Raw genomic sequence first — 22,629 nt, forward strand, 5'->3', positions numbered from 1 at the left:
CATAGCCAGGTTGTTGACAGCGTGTAGGACCAGCGTTTCTGACTCGTTGTAACTGCTTTTTGCTTTTGTACTTGAATTTAAATTGGTTTATCTAGATGTATGTTCGGAACCCATTTGAGATAAACAAAATGGCTTAATTTGTTGCCCTAAAGCGACGCCGACGACTGTAGCTGCCACCGCGGGCGCCTGCAGCATTGACCGACAGACTGGGTCACACCGCCTAGCAGCGGCGCTTCCCGCTTCATATATTTGCGTCCTAAGACATAAACAATCCTCGATTTCAGGGCACTGTTGTCAAAACTACGCTCGATGACCATTTGTATGTGCTAAAACTTGTGAACTCGCTCTCCACAGTCGCCGACATTGCACATACGAACCCGGCGGACTCGCTAGGCCTATTCGTATTTAAGGATGAACATATGTGAAATGTAGTCGCTCGTTTCGCTTATTCGTATTACGGAGAAGGTCCAAACCAGAGAGTCATCGTCTCATCGACGGGAAAGTTTCGCTCGGCCGCCGATATGATGTGCCGGCTGGTGCGTCAGCAACGGCAGATGAATATGCTGATCAACACACCGACCGCTGAGTCGCTGAGTCGCCGAAGCAGCGCCTCGCCGATGTCGCCGTTCATAGTACATCTCTTGTTTACATTTTTCACAACACACACACATATATATTCATTGCCCATGGTGTGTTGGTGTACATTAACAGCAGTATACAGTGTTTATAAACAAGGACAGGCTGCAGTCTTTTTTATTTGCAATTTTAGTCTGCAGGAGGCAAATATATCGGCTACGTTTTTTGGCATGCTTAAACTGTTTCAGCTATGCAGTAATGGTGATCTGAAGCTATTATGCATCATCCAGTGAAAAACGAGTTCTTAAGTGGTGGGCCTCATGGTTTATTTAAACATCTTGAGATGCTAATGAAATGAAGATTTGATTTGCTTTCATATCCTTAGCAGGATGGGGACACAGTGAAAGCTGTAAAATACAGTTCAAGTGATGGTCTCGTGTTCATGTGACTTGAATCCAACAATGGCTGTTTGCGAGTACCACCTAATAAAGGTTAAATAATTTAGCATGTGGCAGTGTTAACATTACCAACATAACAAACCTACTAGCTTTGTCACATTGCCTGCCATGTCAATATGCTTGCTGTCTGCAAAACTCGGCTAGGGTTGATGTCATATCCCGTAATGTTGGAGCTTTCACATGCAGTTTGAGAAAAATTCATTCAAATAATTACCTTCTGCTCATTTATGTTTCAAAAGGGGGTTGTTTTGATCACTCTTAGTGCCACAGCTATCACTTGAGTAAGAAATCTCGGCGGCAAATTTTGTGTGCATTATTTATTTAATAAAGCTTCAGAGAATCGGACAGTCTTGCTTGTAGGATTTGAACTTAGTTCATAGAAGCTAGTGCGATTCGTGAATGTTTCTTGCTATTTTTTCTTTATTTTGAGCCAAAGTGTAGCCTTCGACGTCATTTTTCCGTGTTCGCATCATGAAATTGGTCAAATATGTTGCAGTAGCTAGAAGTACTAACACTAGGTGCAGGCGTGCGCAAAAGTGCAGAAACCACGCGAGTGGGGATGACTGCGATTTTTCTGTGCATAAAAGCGTGCCTGGCAGAAGTGTGTGGGCTAACAGGCTAACATATTTTATCACTCACCTTACGCATATTTTAAAAACAGGCGCACCACTGTGAGAAAGTGCTAGCAAGCTGTTTTGTTGGCTCGCGTGGTCACTCCACTTTTGCGCACGGGTGTGCTTGCTTATCTATTTCAGATATGCGTTATGTTCTAGTATAGAAAAATATCTAAAAATTTGTGTGTCTACATTTAGAACTGGAACCCCTTAATAAAAACAACGTGAATGGCTCAGAAACTTTGATTCACATATGCACATACATTTGCACGTATGCAGAATCGCAGATCATACTCTTCTATCAAACACATTTATGCACATTTCATTAACTTCCTGGTCGTCTGAAATCTTTCACAACAAAAACTGAGCTACAATGCTCTTTAATAAAACAATACACCCTGTGTATTGGTGCACCATTTAACTTCGGGACATTTGCCTTTCTTTCTTGTTTTAAAAAAGAGCAATTATTTTTTCTACCTGCTGCGGTGGCTAAATGGCTGGAGTGTTCGGCTATACTGAGCCAGACGACCCGGGTTCAGTCTGAGCTGCAGTGGCCTCATTTTAATAGAATTAAAACACAAAAGTCGCCCGTGTGTTGTGCGATTTCAGTGCACATTAAAGAGCCCCAGATGGTCTGAATTAATCCGAAGCCCTCCACCACGGGGTACTTGTATCCCATGTGTCGGTTCAGGACGTTAAATCCTGAAATTTACAATTTACAATTATTTTTTAAATTCACGAATTGGCTCTACCACTTGTTGTGATCGGAGGCCCCGACAGCGGGAACAGACGAGCCCGGCAGGCGCCATCGAACTATGTTTGACCAAAGGTGCTGTCGTCCTGAGAAGAGGATTAGGAACGGCTCCTGGCGACGGTGAGCTGTGACGAAAGGCCTCTCATCCCTTCGTCCGGAGTATGGAATGCGGAATTGCTCCCGAACTGCGCCCTCACGTGGACCGGCAGAAAGACCCGAACAAAGGCGCCGGACCCGCCTCGCTCGCTTGCACTTGCGCGGCCAGACAAAGCGGGGGCGGACACGGCTGATTCATCTTACCCTCTGGAATGCCCGGGGCCGTCAGGGCGCCTCTTTCCCACGGAGGGCATCACCGCCTGCTAAGCCAACGACCTTATGCACCTGGTCAACCGGTCGGAAACCGCATTCCAGGACCTCAAGGCGCCAGGATTCCTTATCGCCTGTGCACGTGTTTGTGGGGGCGGAACGGTCACGGGGTTAGGGAAGAGACTATGAAGAGTGTGTCTGCCCATTGGACGCTTGATCAGCTACCGGTTTCCCTAGCTAGGTGCCTAGGGAATATCCACTGTATTTAAGCCGCGATTTGGCTGGTTTCACGGCACTTCATCTCTGACTTTTGGTCTCCCTGCTTCTCTTGTAAATATGTAAATAAACCTTCAAGTTTACCAACCCTCCTGAAGGCTTCCCTCCGTAGTCTGCAGAGTTCATCGTCATGCGGTGAAGACCTCGGTCCCGATAACCAAGCATATCAACTGGTTGGCAGCGGTGGGATGGTCTGCGCCTGGTCCTGACTCTGGTATGGTAAGTGCGCGGTCTTTCTCTTGGAGCATTGCCAGGTTTTACAACTTTGGAAAATTGTTAGCTTAGGTAATCGAAGGTTGGTATAAGAGGCAGCCGGGGCTCCTCTGACCACGTGAGTAGAGACTTGCCGTTGCTTAAATAGTCAAGGACTGGAAGAAGCTGCGCAAACCAGACCTAGTTGTCGTATGCGGAGAATTGGGCATTGATTGTGGGTCGATCCGTAGAAAACCTGAATTGATTAGGGCAATTGAGGATTCCGGTGCGGGCGAGTAGGAGATAGTAGAATGTTGAGAGCTAATTCAGGAGGAGTTGGAGAAGGAAAGGGAACAAAAGAAGCGACAGAATGAAGGAAAAAGGAAGCGCGAAGAGCACGAAAGAAAGCGCGAAGAGCAGGAAAGGGAGCACGAAAGGAAGCGCGAAGAGCATGAAAGAGAGATCGAGAAAAAACGGCTCGATCTACAGATAGCCCAGGCTGCACAGGCAGAACGCACTAGGCTAGAGGTGCCGAACACAGTGGCAAGCCAGGCAGCATCAAAAATAAAAATAAAGGACCTCTTGCAACCATACAAACTTGGAGAGGACATAGGGCTCTTTCTCGTGAACTTTGAGCGGGCATGTGAAAATTGCGAGTTCCCGACCGAGTCTTGGCCGCAGAAACTTCTGACCATTCTTCCATGTGAGGCGGCCCAAGTACTCGCTCGTCTGGCAAAAAAAGAGGCGGCAGACTATACTAAAGTAAAGGCAGCACTCCTAAAAAAGTATCGCCTGTCCGCAGAGGCCTTTCGGCGCCGCTTCAAGGAAGCCAGAAAATAGCCTAATCAGTCATTTCCGGATTTTGCGTATAACCTTAAGGCAGACCTGAAGGAATGGCTAAAGGGAGAACAGGCTTACGGAACTCACGATAGAGTAATAGAGGTGATCTGCCTGGAGCAGTTTTTTGGCTCTTTGAGGGAAGAAATGCGCGTGTGGGTGCAGGACAGGCCGGGAAATAAAACCCTAGAAAGTGCAGCAGAGCTGGCCGAAGAGTTCTATGCCAAGCGTCTAGAAGAGGGTGCGCGTGCCCCCGTAAGCCCCAAAGTAGAAAAAAAATTTCCACGGATCCAGACAGGGGGGGGCAGCAAGCCGCAACTGGGAGCGGAACGAGGGCCACAAAGCAGAATCAAGCAACCCCACAAAGGGGGCGACCGAAAAAGAGAGGGATGAGGCTTTTGAAGCCAGAAAGAAACCAGTGTGTTTCCGTTGTCACGAGCCCGGTCACTTCGCCCACGCTTGCAGGAAGCCGGAAATCGTTCTTTCCTTGGTGGAGGCGGGCGATGAGAACATGCGCCTGCTAGAGCCATACCTGAAAGACATGCAGGTTAATGGAAAACCGTGCCGGGTTCTGAGGGACTCCGCGGCCACCATGGACGTAATCCACCCCACGTACGTGAACGCAGCTGATTTTACTGTGGAATGTGCAGGGATTAGGCAGGTGGCCGAAGAGAATAGCGCGTGCTTGCCGATCGCACGAGTTAGAATAGAGGGCCCGTTTGGCGTTCTGGAAACGGAGGCAGCGGTATCATCGAATCTGCCGGAAAATTTTCCGTACCTCTTTTCAAATCGGTCGGAGCAGATGCTCCAAGAAGAGGGTCGTAGTTACGGCGATCGAACTAGAGTCACTGGAAAAATTCCAGTGACTCTAGATCGAACCGTCCAGGCGCTCACTCCTGCGAAGGCTCGCGAGATTGCAGCTGAAGTAAATCGTAGGAAGAACGAAGGCTCTCCCACGACGGGTCAGGCAGGGGCAAACCCAGGAGGCGATGCTTCTGAGACGAGCGGAGAGGCTCGCGGCAGGAACAGATGCAACGCCGAGTACAAGGACTCAAAGGGGGTCCAGTTCGATCAGCTCGTGGTGCCGCAGAAATACCGCGCAGGCATCCTTAAATTGTGCCATGGTGGGGGTTGGTCTTGCCACCTTGGAGTGAAGAAAACTAAAGCTAGGCTTCTACAGGAGTTTTATTGGCCTGGCTGCGTCAGGGATGTCAAGCAGTTTGTAAAGTCCTGCGACACCTGTCAGCGTGTCGGAAAGCCAGGGGATTTAAAGAAGGCTCCGATGAAGCTAGTGCCCGTGATTAGCGAACCCTTCCGTCGTTTGTTGGGGGACGTAGTCGGTCCTCTACCAGTGACTCAGTCGGGCTACCGCTACCGAAAAGGGCGGGAAAACGGGAATGCCGACGGTCTCAGTCGTAGCTTTCCTGCATAATTTGGCGTAAATGTCCTAATGCTCGAGAAAAGCTACCGTATCATTTTTGGTTTTTGTTTTTTTTTTCTTGCTTCTCCGTACCTACCTCATTGCCGGAAAAAAAAAGTTTCTTACCAAATTTCAGACGCATGTCTTTTGCCAAAAAAGGAAAAACAAAGAGAAACTAGTTTTGGTTCAGCAGACTTCCCGGCGTGAGCTGTTTGCGAGGGTTAAGTCATCCAAAATTTGCAGCCATATTGCTCTGTATCAAAGACCTGGCAATGTTCTGAGGCTGGCCGCGTGCTGCCTAGCCGGAGGTAGGGGCTGAGCTCAGATCTGATCGCTAATGCTCCGTTGAGGACCCTTGCCAGCTGTGCAGGTCAAGTGGACTGACTACTACGAGGCCGACTGGGACTCTGACGCCCATTCGTGGTACACCGACCAGCTGCAACCACTTCGTGGCGTCTTCTTGGCGGCGGACGGATTGTTGTGATCGGAGGCCCCGACAGCGGGAACAGACGAGCCCGGCAGGCGCCATCGAACTATGTTTGACCAAATGTGCTGTCGTCCTGAGAAGAGGATTAGGAACGGCTCCTGGCGACGGTGAGCTGTGACGAAAGGCCTCTCATCCCTTCGTCCGGAGTATGGAATGCGGCATTGCTCCCGAACTGCGCCCTCACGTGGACCGGCAGAAAGACCCGAACAAAGGCGCTGGACCCGCCTCGCTCGCTTGCACTTGCGCGGCCAGACAAAGCGGGGGCGGACACGGCTGATTCATCTTACCCTCTGGAATGCCCGGGGCCGTCAGGACGCCTCTTTCCCACGGAGGGCATCACCGCCTGCTAAGCCAACGACCTTATGCACCTGGTCAACCGGTCGGAAACCGCATTCTAGGACCTCAAGGCGCCAGGATTCCTTATCGCATGTGCACGTGTTTGTGGGGGCGGAGCGGTCACGGGGTTAGGGAAGAGACTATGAAGAGTGTGTCTGCCCATTGGACGCTTGATCAGCCACCGGTTTCCCTAGCTAGGTGCCTAGGGAATATCCACTGTATTTAAGCTGCGATTTGGCTGGTTTCACGGCACTTCATCTCTGACTTTTGGTCTCCCTGCTTCTCTTGTAAATATGTAAATAAACCTTCAAGTTTAACAACCCTCCTGAAGGCTTCCCTCCGTCGTCTGCAGAGTTCATTCATGCGGTGAAGACCTCGGTCCCGATAACCAAGCATATCACACTCTCTTCAGCAGGAATATCAAAATTTGGCTGGCATGCATGATTTGACTTGCTGACAACAGCACTCGCTTCGAAAAAAAATTGTGAAGTCATGTGCATAATCTTAGACACTTTGCCACAAAGGGTTATGGAGCATCTGTGTGTGTTGCTTTAAATGTTTTGTTTGTTTTTTTGTCTTTCAGAATGTTTGCTCCAAAGTGCGCAGCCTGTGGAAAGGGAGGTAAGGTTTAATCTTTATTTGTTTTGAAGTGTCATTTCTGCTCATTTATGTTATTTATTTAAACAGGGAACAGATGAAACTGTTCGAGTTGTTTCAATGAATAAAGACTTCCATGTGGACTGCTATGTCTGCGAGGTAATGTGAATTTTTAACTGTATATTTTGGCACTTATTTGTTAATATTATGATGTGAACTCTTATTCAAGTGTGTAGGAACTATTTTTCAGGGGATTTATTATTAATTTATGCACAGGTAACACAACGCTCTCAAGAAGGCATATTTATTGAATCAATAATGTGGATATTTGCTTAAGTTGCTCTAGCTGGAAAGCCTGTATTCGGATAAAGCTGCTTGTAATTTTGCACATTAGTGCAAAAATAAACCTACCAAATTATATGAATTTATTTGGTTAATTTTTTTCTTTACTTGCATTAAAGCTGAATTAGATTTTTTTTCACACGGCCATGCTGTGCTTAGTTCCTGACCAGCAAGGCATTTAATTTATTTAAATCAGGCTCATTGTAATAAACAAATTTGTAACTCACAAAATGGCATAGACTGCTAGGTTGCTCGTGTTTACATATAAGCTGACTTAAGGGGGTCATGACATGATCTACCCACAAACTGTGGTTCTACGTTGCAGGTACTAGCCGCAATGTAGTACAAATGTGCTGGATTTTACAATCGCAACACGGGACATGACTAGACGAAGCGCAGGATTGCAGGAGGACTCCAGAAACATGGGCAGCATCAGTGGCCCAGGCACCCTTGCAGATCACTGCAAAGTTTGCGATCCTTCCAAAAAGAAAAAAAAACACGTCTGGAAAAAACACGTGTGCTGGCCACACGCTCAGAGAAATCATTGAGGCTTTCGTCATAGCTAATTGTAGCGAAGGTCTCGTCGGCACACCTTCAATACTGCTATCGGCCCGGAAGATGGCTTTTCTTCGAAAAGAGCTCATGCCATTTATACAGGATAAGGATCTTATGCATGCTCCTTGATGGATTCTGTTTCCTTTATATGTCCCATTTTCCATAAAAAAATTTAGTTAATAGTTGCGCTTCGTCCAGTCGTGTCTCGTGTTGTGATTTTAAAACTCGGCGCATTTGCTCTACAGCTATGGAATACCAACAAGCCCCAGTTGTCGCCTTACTAGCCACAACATTGTTATGCATACTCAAAAATGAAGTAGGGCTCTACATGCGCATTTGAACTAGAAATCACAGTTAGAAGTTATCGGCTCTAAGCCCCCTCCTCCTAGCAGCGATGGCCATATTGAAGCAGCATGAGTGACGTCATAAACTCACAGCGCTGTCATCTGCTGCAAAACTGCCGCACACACGGCCGATGCGGAGTCTGGGTGTGACACATTGTGGTGAAGCCATCGAGATCAGGCAGAAGCTAGACAGAAAACGGAAGGACACGGGCCTTTGTTGCCTTTGTTCCCCTGTCGTGACTTCCCGCCCCCCCCCCCCCTTCACCCTTCGCACCCCTAGCCCAAACAACAAATAGCCCAAAAACAAACAACCCGCTCTCCTAGGTTCACAGTTCAGTTGTTCAGACGCAAGCAAGCATGTGATCATCGGGTTATGTCATCGTGGATCGCGAGCACGCTAGTGTTGCCTGACTACCACATGGTTCAAGAGGACTTTTAAATAAAATTCAATTACAGATTCCTCGCTGCACCAAATGATCTCATATTTTGACCAGTTGTTCCGAGATGCATAGTGAATAAAATGCAATAAACAGCTTGAGTCTGAAAAATGGTGTCATGGCCCCTTTAAACTTAACAAGAAGTTAGTGTAGGTTAGACGAGAAGAAGACGAAGACGTTGTTCGATCGCCTGTCGCCTCAGCTCTGTTTTTTTTATTACCTAATTTACCTAGTTTTATTTGAATATTCGAGGACGGCAGCATCTTCAAGGCGGTACTGTCCCTACGGGGAGAGTACGGCTGCTTCGGCGCCGGCAAGCCTAAAGGGACCATGCCATTCAAAGGAGGCTGGCTCGGAAGAGGCGGCCATGGCTTCCCAGGCTGTGGAGCGACCAGAACATGGGCACGACCACACGTCCAGCGAGACCTCATCGCTTAGTGGGGCTGAGTCAACGATCGTGGACGGTGGCGAGTCAGTGGCCGATATGGCTGACGTGGACAACAAGGGCTTCAAGTTGGTGAGTCATCGCAAGGAACAAACGGTAGGGATCCCGGTAGTGGTTGAGCCCGCAGAAAAGGGGGTTGATTTAAGAGAGAAGAATCCCATCTTACTTTTCGCGGCCATTCAATCACTGCTGCGATCAGCTCCGATTCGATGTCGGTTCACCATGCACGGGGCTCTTCATCTGGATGTCTCGACGGAAGAGCAGGTTGAAAAGCTCCTGCAGAGCTCTCAGATTTTTGGCATCAAAGTTAACGTGCGGTTAACATGAAAGTTAACATGAAGAACACTTGTGTTATTAAGGGTGTACCAAAGTGGTATTCAGAACGCGACCTACTTGATTATCTGAAACCACAAGGTGTACTGCACGTGAAACGACTTGTGCGTCGTGTGGAGTCTCCAGGAAAAGAATGGGCTGCGAAACCTACCAACTCTATCGTGTTGACGTTCGCTCCCAACTCTAAAGCGCCCCGAAAAAATTGATGTGGGATTCACAAAACACGCAGTTGCAGATTTCACTGAAGCTCCCCCACGGTGTTTTAGATGCCAACGGTTTGGGCACGTGGCGAAAGTTTGCACAAAGGATCGACGCTGTAAGCGGTGCGGAGGCGACCACGACTTTAAAACCTGCAAGGCAGATTTGGCTTGCGCCAATCGCGGTGGCGATCATCCAGCGAGTTTCGGAGGCTGCCCCTTCCGTGTGAGCGCTCTGCACCGTCGGATATCATTTATTGCTGGTCCAAAAACCCCACCGACTGAGAAGCCTGTCCCAGGATTAGACGAGTTCCCAGTGTTGGAGTCTGATGTTCTTGCGTTGCCCAACAATGTCCCTAAGAGACCTGAGTCCAGCAAGACGCCAAGGCCCAGTGCGCGCGAGTCGGCTGTTCGACCTCCAGCAAAAAGTGTCCATGTTCCTGAGTGGCCGGCTCACAGCCAGACTCCACGGCAAGGGGGACCTTCATATGCACAAGTGACAAAAAAAACAGCTACTGCGGCCAAGAGTGTGTCCCCGTCGGCATCTTTTGTCGATATTGTGAGTGCGTTGCGCAAAATAAGGAGCTCAAAAATCAAGGTATGTCTGACCTTCGTGTTTTGTTTGAGGCCCTGCGTTCACATGTTCCAGCGATGGCGCCTGGCAACCTGAAGAACTTCCTACAGCTGGTGCTTTCTTTTGAGCCCCTAATTACCACCTTCGCAACAACTTCCTTGCGAACTAAAATGGATGGGGTTAAACCTCGGGGATCTCATATGCACAGAAAAGTGCCGTTTATTTTGCAGTGGAACTGCGCTGGGATATTAAGTCGGTTAGTTGAACTAAAACTATTCTTGAGACTTGTGTTCCAGTATTGGCCCTGTCAGAAGCTGGCCTGCCAAGCGGGAGAGGTTTGACTGGATATGTCGCCCATAAAAACTGCAGCATAAAGTCCTTTCCGGCAGGAAGTGCTGCGCTTTACATAAGAAGGGAAATTCCACATGTTTCTATACGCGTTGCCGACCTTTGCACGGATGACATTGAGGTAGCGGCTGTGAGAATACAGCTCGGCTCACGAACCCTTTCTATTGCATCCGTGTACGTGTCTGCGCGGAAGAAGGTAGCATTGGATTTGTTTCTACAGCAGCTCTGCGACCGCTGCCCAGCTCCTAGAATCATCTGCGGTGATTTCAATGCCCATCATGCCGTTTGGGGTGACAGGAACACGGATTCCCGTGGACGCAAGCTCGTAGAGGTTATTGACAGTTTGGACCTGTGTGTTGCTAATGACGGAAGCCCCACTTTCTTCCGGCTTCCAGCCTCAGCGACAGCTATAGACCTGACACTGCATTCACCTGACGTCCGCGTGAGGTGGTCAACAGCGCCTGACCTCATGGGAAGTAATCACTATCCGATTTTTGTGTTTGCTGCCGACTTTCGTATGCATGGTCCTAAAATTAGCAATATGGTCAACTGGGACAAGTACAGAGAGCACCTAGAAGGTGTTTCTGGTGATGTTGTTGACAAAATGATTTCTAGTAAGCTAGCAGCAACTACGGCGGTCAAGTTACCAGATCATTTTCCGGCCCCAGATTTAAAACTCACGAACCTTTGCGCTCCGAGAAGAAGGGCGGAGCGCCAACTCGTGCGGAAGAAGGACGACAGGCAACTGAAGATGACCTTCAGTAGACTGAATTCTGCTATCAGACGGCACACGAACAAGCTGTACAGGTCGCAATGGGCCTCATTCTGTGCTAGTTTGACTGCGTTCTCACCGATGACGAGAATATGGCGAGTTATTGGCAGCCTTGCTGGAGAATCTCGCCCTTCGAAGCCTTTTGAAGCTCTTGCAATACGCAAGGAAAAACCTATTGCGTGCTTGGCAGAGGAATTTGCAGACGCACTCGTACGCGCTGATTCTGGAATAGACATATATGCACCACCTGCTTCCTCCAGGTCAATCATGGACGTCCCGTTCACGCTTCGTGAGCTTCAGACTGCGCTCAGTGGCCTGCGGCGCCGGTGTGCACCAGGTCCCGATGGCATCACCAATCAAATGCTGAATAATCTGTCCTTGCAACTCAGAAAGGAGCTCCTCAACTTCATCAATCGAGTTTGGCAGACTGGCGATGTTCCTCCGTCATGGAAGGTGGCACATGTAGTTCCAGTACTGAAGCCTGGCAAAGACATGACAGACCTTGCCTCGTATCGCCCTGTGTCATTGACCTCCTGTGTAGCTAAGTTGATGGAGAAGCTGGTAAATGAACGCTTATCGTGGTGGCTTGAGGACAGCAAGGCATTGCCAACATGTATGACAGGATTCCGCCGAGGTCTTAGTGCCCAAGATAGTGTCTTAGACTTGGTCAGTCACATTGAACACCAGAGAGCTTTCGGCCTTTTCACCTTAGCCATTTTTCTTGACGTTGCGAAAGCTTACGACAGCGTGCTTCAGAGCTCAATTCTAAAGTTTGCAAGGGATGGGTATACAGGGCCATATGTTAAGATTCATTTACAAGTTTATAAGTGATCGCGCGGTTCGTGTACAGTTAGGAAGTACGTTAAGCACTGAAAGGGTTCTATCACGAGGTGTGCCTCAAGAAAGTGTTCTTTCCCCCACGCTCTTTAACGCCGTAATGGCTGGCCTTCCCGATTCGTTGAAAAAAGTTGCAGGCAAGTGCGTATGTCACTTTATGCTAACGACATCTGTATTTGGATTACTGGCTACCAACACAAGCGATTAGCCCTGATAGCTCGACAGGCTCTACTTTCGGCGCAAGCTTACCTTCAAGGTGTGGGGTTGTCTCTGTCAGTGGAAAAATCCGGCTTTGTTCTGTTTCCAGGTGTAGGAAGACGTCAAGCGCGGTTGAAGATAGACCTCGGTCGCTCTTGCGTCCTTCAATTCAACCACACTCGTTTCCAGGGCGTCATTATTGACTCCCGTCTACAGTGGCGAAAAGCAGTAGACGCGATTGTTTCATCTATATCTTCTCGTCTCAATGTGATCCGTAGAAATGCAAGTGAGCAATGGGGAAACCATCCTTCTTCAATGGTCAAACTTCATGAAGCGCTGGTGGTCAGTCGCATAATGTATCAATTACCTTTAATTTCCCCCTCGGCATCACAACTTGAACGTCTCGAAGTTGTCCACAGAAAGGGCCTAAGAAGGGCCATTGGAGTTCCTCAGGCGGCTGCGAATAAGGCAGTACTTCATGAGTCGCTATCGAAACCTCTTAGCCTTATCGCTTCTCAGAGACTACTAGTGCATCTTGACCGCCTAGGAGAGACGGTAGCTGGGCGATCCCTTCTCCAGCGGCTCTGCAAGAGATATGAGTCGAAGGCTTACTTGGCACTCAATACTCTTAGTTCTTTAGGCATTAATGTCCGGAGGCAAAGGAAACGGTTTAAACCCCTTGGTCTTTTCCGACCCTCGACTGTAAGGTCACCATTCCCCATGTGAGTGCAAAGCGCAGCTCTCCTTTGGCAGCAACGCGTTCGCTTGTACTGCAACACTTGTAAACAGAGTATGCCTGCCATCTTCAAATTTTCACGGATGGTTCTGTGGACAAGGTCAAACAAGCTAGCGCAGCGGCTTTTTACATTCCTTCTTTGGACTGTAAGTGGTCCGTACGCTGTACTGCTGTCGTATCCTCCACAACGGCTGAAAGTGTTGCTATTGAGGCGGCTTTACGGAAGTAAGGGACTTGTCCGGCTCAACCTGTTGTCATCCTAACTGATTCAAAATCTGCCCTTCAGAGGTTAGAGCGCGGATTCCCTAATGATGCCTTGTCTATAAGCTCTCTGCGCTTGGTGCAGAATCTGCACAGCAGGGGCTTTACTCTACATTTCCAATGGGTGCCCTCTCACATAGGAGTCAACGGTAATGAGGTGGCAGACAGTCTCGCCCATAAAGCTCTCTCAAGGATTCCATCAAAAAAAGTGCATCAAGATGGAAAAAGTCTCTGCAGGAAAACGGTGCTCGATCACTTCAGTACCCTGTGGAGTGCGTCCCACAAGCCATGTGTGACCAAGGGACTAAGAAGATCTCAGGCGACCCTTCTACATCGAATTCGCACGGCCTCTGCTCGCACTCCTGCATGGATGCATAAGACCAGCATAGCATCGTCTCCGCTCTGCTCTTTATGTGGTGTGTGCGGGGATATCGAACATTATATTATGTACTGCCCAGAGTACAACGCGGAAAGGCATGTGATGTTCGCTTCCTTCAAGAAGACAGGAACCCGTCACAGCAAAGTTCAGGACATTGTCTACCCGAGTGGAAACCAGACATGCAGAAGGGAGGCTGCACGTCTTCTTTTAACATTTCTGCTGGACACGGATCTTGTTTCTAAATGGTGACAGCAGGAACGGACTATGGCCTACTGTGATTGAATGTGTGCGTAGATGGTGTCTTCCGGAGTGGACTACGTTATACTGTGAGTGAATATGTGTATGGATTGTGGCACTACAGTGGCCTATGTTCTACTGTGACTGAATATGTGCATAGATGGTGACTTCTCGAGTGGACTGTGATGTGGATTGTGTGGATTGATTGTGTGCATAGATGGTGACTGCTGGAGAGAATGTGTGCTATTATAAGAGACTGTGCGCATAGCGGGGTAGACGCGACATGTTAATATAGAAGGGACGCTGCGGTGGAGCAATTGCCGGCAGATAAAGCAAGGCTAACCCCACCTGTAGTATTCAACACCTAAACTCAACTCTGGACATTTTGTTAATTAGTTAATTAATTTAGTTGGTGTCTGTCTGCTACATGTCTGAGATCCACATTTGAACATAAAATAATTAATTTCTGAAGTCGTGTATCCCAGCACTGTCTACTTGTTATAGGTATTTATTTGTAAGGTCCGTTTTAGGGTAAAACTCAATTCTTCCCAATCTATGCACCTCAATTGAATTTCAGAAAAACTGGGTTAAACCTGATTTTTACCCAAAAACAGCATTTCAATGACATATTTCATTTTTACAAGCAGCTGCTAGTGGAGATATTGCGCTAACCTATACACATACCATATACACAGAACGGGAACAGACGATGTATTTCGTTTGTTTCCGTTCTGCGTATGTGGTACTTGTATAAGTTGGCACGATATCTCAACTATGAAGCACCAACTAGCCCCCGCTCTTGCCTTGTTAACAAGCAGCTGAGCACAGGTACTGTATGGAAACTAGCACCTGCACAGTTTTAGTGGAAGAATGCAGTACCTTCAGGAAAGAGAGTGTTTAATAAACATTATGATGAAGGTGTGAATGAAGCCTGTCCACAACACTGCATGGCCAGTATTGAAGGATTAGGAAATTTTTAAAGTAGGAAACACATGCAGTTCATGTTTTTTTTAAGGTGGCGGATGTCAACATGGTTCCTGTAAAATGTTAGCAAATGCACCTTTCGAGTATACTAGCAAAAGCATTATTCAGCATTTCATCTCCGTTTGACTGATGCCCAGCAGTGCCATCAGGCAAATTGCATGTGGGGATTTAACTGAACAATTAGGGGAAAAGTTCAGAATAGTGTTTGGGAAATATATATAAAAAAGGTAAAATTCGTTCTGAGGAAAGGAAAGGCCTAGGCTTGGTAACTTTTTCACCTCTCGGTGGAGACCCGAACCATGCTATGGGGGAAATAGTGAAGGGAGTTAAAAAAGGAAGAGAGAAAGAGGCAGACTTATACCACCTGGGGTTCTTTAACACGCACTGCTGCCGCACAGCACCCGGGCATCTTTTTATATTTTGCCTTCAACAAAAAGCGGCCGGCATTGAACCCGCATCGTGTGGCTCAGCAGCCGAGCGCCTTAACCACTGAGCCACTGTGGAGAGTTTTTCGTAGGTATTGTAATGTAAGTTGGTAGAAATCAGTAATAATGCTCAGAATTGAAGAGTTGTCAGCTAAAATAGCAGAAGCGAAGTTACAAGCTGTTCTCACCATGCGCATAAATTTATGTACGTTAGCGTTTAATTACATGTACCAAGCAGTGCAATCACTTTTTCATACTGCAGAAATAGAATTCAAGACAAATACAAACAGTGGTTGTGTCAACAATGCAAACTATTCCCAGGCGAATTGTTTCCAGAAAAAATGGCTGCTGGTTCACCATTGCTAAGCACGAAATATTGTGCGAAAGCATGGTCCCGAATGTGGCTCAACTCAATTTCAAACTTTGGAGGTGAGCCACCCAGATTTTAGGGATCGGCCAAACCCATTCTGGGGCTGTCTCAGGTTGGTTCCGAATGTGGTTAAACTCAGTTTTCAAAATTCCTGGGGTGGGCGGTGTAAATTTTGGGGGCGCCAAGCCCATTTTCCAGGTGTGTTCCGAAAAGGAATCAGCTCAATTTCAATTTTTGGGTGGTGTCCCAAGTTGGTTCCAAACATGGGTCAACTCAATTTTCAAATTTTCGGGAGTGGGCCACCCATATTCTGGGGGTGGGCCAGCCCCATTTTTCGAGGTGGGCCAATTCCATTTTCAGGGTAGGTCAAGCCTATCTTGATCACACCCAGGTTCACCAGCAGTCAAATTTGGCCGAGGTAATTTCATCCCAAAGGTCAAGGGTCAAAGGCCACGGCATCAGAGACCCATCGTATTTTTCAGGATTGCTAGTGAATTATTACTTTTGCATTAAAACTGTGCAGTCATCAGAAAACCAATTAATGAGAGGGTTATGTGAGATAAATAAAAAGCAGACAGCATAGTGGAATGCATCTTGAAACCGCGCAAAAAAGACAAGGGACGAGGAAGAAACTAGCAGGGCAGAGCGCAGAGTTTCTTCCTCGTCCCTTGTCTTTTCTGCGCGGTTTCAAGATGCATTCTACTAATAGTCATCAACTAGCCCGTCTCTCTCTATTATAAGCATAGTGCAGTGCTTTGTGGTAGGCTGGATTGAAATTTGTGCACACATCGTACTACATTGTGTTTTAGTGGCTCTAAATGTTTTCACTGTAGTGTGATGCGATTTAAAGATATCAGTGTCGTGAGACTTTTTTTGCCACAGTTAACTTAGGCTCACATCTGGCACATTTCCCTCTATTTTGTGCATAAGCAGATGCCAAACTTTTAATCTCGTGGAGGTGCTGACATGTTGAGGGGTGGCTGTCATGGCTGATTGATATTTCAGGAGTGTAGCCTGCAGCTGACGGATGACAGGGACAAGCGGTGCTACCAACTGGATGACCACTTGCTTTGCCAGGGCTGCCATGTGCGGAGGCTGCCGGCACAGGGGTCCGCAGCCCGGGGGGGGGGGGGGGGCACCACCTCAGATGAGAAGACTCGCTAAACAGAAGCACATGTTACCTCTATCAGTGTAAGTGGCCAGGAGTTGTCTGCCCAGACTTGTGTCATTAATCTACTTAAGTGTGCCTAGGTGTTATCGCAAGAAATCATAACGTAAATAGTGCAAAAAAACACAAGGATGAGAGATAAAATGTGGACAGGATGAGCGTTTGTCCTGTCCACTTCTTTTGCTGCTCTCGCCCGTGTGTCTTTGCACTACTGACATCTTCATCCTGTCCTACCAACAAGCCCAAATTACCACTCTTCTGCTATCGCAACGGAATAGCCTTGTTCATCCCTGTTCTGGACAACTGATGTCTTATTTCAGCATGCATTTTTCTGCAGTGTAATGAATTTTCATGATGTAGGCATCACCATCACCATCGTCATAAGTCAGGTTGATTCCACTGCAGGACAAAGGCTTCTACCACCATACCTAAGCACCATGAGAGGTGGCTCACTCGCGCTTATGTCCACTCACACTCGTGTCCACTCACACTCACGTTCACTCACTGAAGTTTGCAGCGCATCTTTGTGTTTGGATGACGTCCTTTTGGAGTTTTATTTTTCCTTACTTGCTGACAACGGAGGAGATGAAAGATTTACTGCCATGCCCAGTGATGCTTGCGGCTACTTTAGAGCCGAGCCCACACAGATGTGGTGATGAGCCGCCGGGGGCTTTGTCGGGCCAATGTTTGCCAATTTTCAGAAGTTCGTTGCTTGAAGGACGTGGTCGCTTATCAGTCGCCTTCCATGGCCTGAAGCGATGATACGCACGTGTGCTCCTGCTCTTGCTGCTGAGACAATGAGTGCCTGTTTTTTTATTAAGCAGCGCCTCGCCGATGTCGCTGTTCATAGTACGTCACGTTACTGTGTTGTGATGTCACCGATATTCTCTGATATCGTTCCCAGTGGCTATACATCATCATCATCATCAGCCTTACTACACCCACTGCAGGGCAAAGGCCTCTCCCATGTCTCTCCAATTAACCCTATCCTTTGCCAGCTGCATCCACCCTTTGCCTGCTAACTTCTTAATCTCATCCGCCCACCTAACCTTCTGCCGCCCCCTGCTACGCTTACTTTCTCTTGGAACCCACTCCGTTACCCTTAAAGACCAGCGGCCCAAGCCCATTTCTTTCTCTTGATTGATGAGTGGCTCTACGTCTCCACCTATAGCGCTAGCGATGGGCATCGGTCGTGAGAAAGAGCACTTAGGGACTCTTTGGAGCTCAATACAAATGTATTTTAAGCACTTGTTGCGTCCAATACTTTGCCCTGGGTGACCTTACATACAGAGGAAGCCCATAACAAGCTTACTATAGCCTCAAAATTTGATGTCCCAACCCCTTTAAGGCTATCATGCGCCAAAAACAAGGTAGAGACAAGCGTCATGCTTGTAAACAAAGGTGGCGCTGCGGTCGGCAGCTACGCGCGGTGTAGGCAAAACGCAGCACTGCTATACTACGCCAAGCGGCGCAGCCTTGGAAACCAACTGGTGTATGCGAATATTTGAAAGCGTGCGCGTCGCTTGTGGTTAGAAACATTTTTGTTGATGCTCGGAGAGTAGTCCTGCACTTTTTCAGCCTGTTCGCCAGAAGGCATTAGCAGGCGGTGCGCTGCATCGGGTGCTTCTCCGCTCCTAGATGGCGACAAGTAACAGCGCAGCGCTACGGCAGGTGAAAGCGCGAGGTATGAGGAGGAACTAATCTTGCACAGTTCTCACCTTATGGGCCGATAAAGCATATCCGATTGCTAGTGCAAGATAGGACGATGCGATGCACGACGTGGATCAGCTTTTTCACACTACGAGCCTTGTAATGTGCTCCCTGTTTTCACCGAGCCGCTTCAGTCCAAAGACCTTGGAAATTAATGAACACTATAGCTGCTTTGAAAAAGGTAAATGCGATCCGAGAGCTCTACGAGCGCATGCATAGCCGTTTTCGTCGAGCTCCAAACAAAATTTACGCTCACTCTGCTAAGCTATAAAATTTTGCTTCTTATTTTAGAATGTATTCAAGTGTGCGCATTATGCTTGATCGGAGTGGCTTTTGGCGTGAAATTTGTAGTGTTCGCCAGGTTCTGATCGACCTACAATATGAGAATTCCAATAATTTGGAAAATAATACTGCGCGACTTTGTCGAGATCCTAGCGTCGTTGGAATTGTGTTGAAACGACACACTTGGTGAAATTCGCGAAAATTAAAACAGAGAAAAAACCGTCGTGCGTGCTACTACTTGAGTCCGGTGCTTCTTCAAGCGCGACACGGTGTGAACGCTGAACGCGACTGGCGGCAGCTTGTTGTCTGTTTTTTTTTGCGCTAAGTGATGCTCGGGACGCTGTCCGGGTGATAAGCATCTGACAATGACCCCCTACGGTCAACTTACGATCCCAAGCACACGGAATATCGCGCCTAAACTTACGCTGAGAGCACGACAGAATGAGAACGATTTGCAGGCGTTACTTGATTTTTGCACTGCTCACCACGCGACCGAACAGCAACGATGCGAAGTCAGAGACACGAACGAACTTATTAGATTTGAACGTGATAACCTAAGGGGTGAAACGAGCTCGGCGTAATTACCCACGAGCTCGGCGGTAATAATTAACCGTGAAGCCGATCCGTCGCCGAACTTGTCTTGCTCCTAGGCCCCTGCTCGTCGCTTTCGCACCTATTTGGCTGAAATAAACTCGAGGAAACTGTTGCCGCTTCCTTTCTACTGCATTGCGGCTCAACAAACCGCACCACAATTTCTCGGCACGCCGTGAATTGCGCCCAAAAACACGCAAGCGTGGCGCACCCAATGCGGAAGGTCCCGCCTTTTGCTACACAACGAAAGTCACTGCTGACGCCAGCGCCGCCGCATCTTTGACGTCAAGGCCTGACGCTTGTCTATAGCTACAAGAAAAGAACACGTTAACAGATCTGACAATTTCAAGATGCTGTAGCTACCGAGTGTCATTTTGGGAACACTGTGGTGGTTGGCCTTGAGTTCAGAATAATAATAATAATAATATAATAATTGGTTTGGGAGGGAAGGAAGTGGCGCAGTATCTGTCTCATATATCGTTGGACACATGAACCGCGCCGTAAGGGAAGGGATAAAGAAGGGAGTGAAAGAAGATATGAAGAAAGAGGTGCCGTAGTGGAGGGCTACGGAACAATTTCGACCACCTGAGGATCTTTAACGTGCACTGACATCGCACAGCACACGGGCGCCTTAGCGTTTTTCCTTCATAAAAACGCAGCCGCCGCGGTCGGGTTCGAACCCGGGAACTCCGGACCAGTAAGTCGAGCGCCCTAACCACTGAGCCACCGCGGCGGGTGCGAAAACTTCATTTCGAACATCCAAACGGGTCTAAACTTCGAGTAATAGAAGTTCGGTGCGAACTGAATCGCACAGCAAGCATTATTCGCGAACTATTAAAGATTTTGAACGATTGCCAACCCACAATAACCATAGAGCCGCAACATACTGGGCAAAAAATTAAGTTGACGCAGCTTGGTGCAGTTTCGACTAAATTAGTGATCTGGCGCAACAAGGAACAAAAAATCGCGTCTGTATCAAAATGGTGCAACTGTCCTACCCCTGGAAACATGGTAAAACCTGCCAAGCGATATAATAACGATCGTGCCACAAGCAGCAAGGCGCTAAATACCACTTTCCATTCCAAGCAAGAAGAAATTGCGCGGTTTTTAAGCAATCGTGCATCATAGTGCCAACTGTAGCTACCATCGCGCAGTTGCTATAAAAGAACTGCCGCCGAAATCACTGCGCGGCCGCCATACAAATGCGATAGAATTTAGAAGCTCATCATGCGGTTTCTAATGCCCAAGGACGAATGTTCTTTTAAAGGGACACTGAGGAGAAATTGAAGTTGGCTTGTATCGATAGAATACCAGCTCCTGATCACAAAAACGCCGTTCTTGCTGAAACAAAGCTCTTGTAAGGTAGAAAATAGCAAGAACCGAAATACAGGTATCGCCGCCACAGGCCGATCTCGCAAGTACAAGCGTGGAAACGTCATAGGACAAGAGACGCCACCTTGGAGGAATTTTGCTTCGTACATGGGACCGCCAATCTATGAGGCTGACAAAAAAAAAAGGTTGCACGCTTCAATATTGAAGTAAGTTTTGTTTTAAAACCGATATTACACTTTTATCACACAAGGAACGCTGACAAAAGACGACCTGAATGTTGGAAGCAAAGAAAACCGATGCTTGGCGGCGCCACAGGCGGCCAGGAGAGTTTCGATTTGTTATGGCGCTTCGCGTCTATGAGCTTTGCGTGCCCCGTGGTTTTGTTTTTGACGCGCATCGATTTACAAGCGCCGAACGGCAGAGGAACTCCAAGTGCCGCTTCAAGTGCTAGTTAACCTTTGAAGGAGCGTGTTAAGGCTTGTCAGATGATCGCCACGGTCCATGAAAAACTATGATGGCACGATGGTCGGTGATCGTACAAGGCAGTTCGCAGTATAAAGAGCACCTGTGTCTTCGCACGCTCGCCCGGCGAAACATTCGCGGCTATGCCAGTCAACTTCAAACTAGTTAACGGAAATCGTTTATTAGCGACGGGAGACAAGGTACAAGGCGCTTAAGAAAAATTGCTGATGGCCTAGCTCTGTTAGGCCAGGATATACGCAGCGAAAGCGCGATTTCTGCATCTGAAGACTCATTCACTAGATGCGCCTTTATTGGTGATTATACCTTGAGCCGTCGTGGTGGAGTGGTAGCGTCTCCGCCTCAAACGTCTAAGGCACTGGTTCGATTCCGAGGGTCAGCAAAGGATTTTTCTTTTTATTCAGTGAGTGGGCGGGGGGTTTCAGTGCCTCCCATAGATGCCGCCACCGAATACGTTGGTTAGTGGTTAAGCGCAGGCTCTGTTATGCCGCGTTTATGCTCCGGCGTAACGCACGCGCGCGCGGCGCGCAGGCGACGTCACGTCGGCCAAAGCGAGACCCTTGTTAGATGCGGGCCCCTGGTTCGCCTGTGCCGTCTCTCGCCAAGGTCGGTGTCCCCGGGTTCCGGATCGGGAGACTGCTGTAGGGGGGTTGACGAAGAGATGAGAGGGTCTTCGAGGTGAAGAAGAGACTGAAGGGTTTATTTACATTTATACAAAGATTGAAAGAGTGAATCGGGAGCTGGCGAACACACGCCAGATCGCTGCTTATACTTCGTCTCACAAGATGTTTGCAGCACTACGGAAGGTAGAGCTCTCTCGTCCAATCAGGGCTGCAGAAACGCAGAAAATAGTCCCTCGAATATTTGAGGAGTGTATGACTATTAATCAAAACAATAAGCATTGCAACTAAAAACATGATTTGGACAGGTATATTTAAATGGTAGGGAGTGTTTCAATCACTGGTGACATTACCAGACAAAGCCCGTACGGACACAGCTCTGCGGAGGCCTGCTGCGAGGTAGTGATGAGTCGCCACTTTCCAACATGGCGTCGGATGAGTCTGTTGTGTCTCCTGTGTGCTCTACACCGACAGTGCGCTGTTTCCCCAAGCAGGCGAAGCAGGTGGCTTTAAATGTTCTTGAAGCGCTTCGCGTCGAGTGCGGGGGCAGTTGGAGTACAAATGCGCTCATCAAGAGGACGGCAAAACTATGGCCTCCGAGATCACCAAATGAAGAGCGAGCGCCTGTTTATAATCTCGGAGGCTTTAAGTGTGGAGGCGCAGGTCGCTCTAAGGGCGCCAGATGGCGCCAGGTGCCCAGCAGCAAAGCGCAAGCCTGCCGTATCGGGACCAATCAGCGCGTGCCACAGGCGCGTAGGAACACACTAATGTAGTGCGCGCCATCCTGATTGGACGAGAGAGCTGTACCTTTCGTAGTGC

This window comes from Amblyomma americanum, chromosome 1, assembly GCF_052857255.1.
Source record: "Amblyomma americanum isolate KBUSLIRL-KWMA chromosome 1, ASM5285725v1, whole genome shotgun sequence".
Taxonomy (NCBI): domain Eukaryota; kingdom Metazoa; phylum Arthropoda; class Arachnida; order Ixodida; family Ixodidae; genus Amblyomma; species Amblyomma americanum.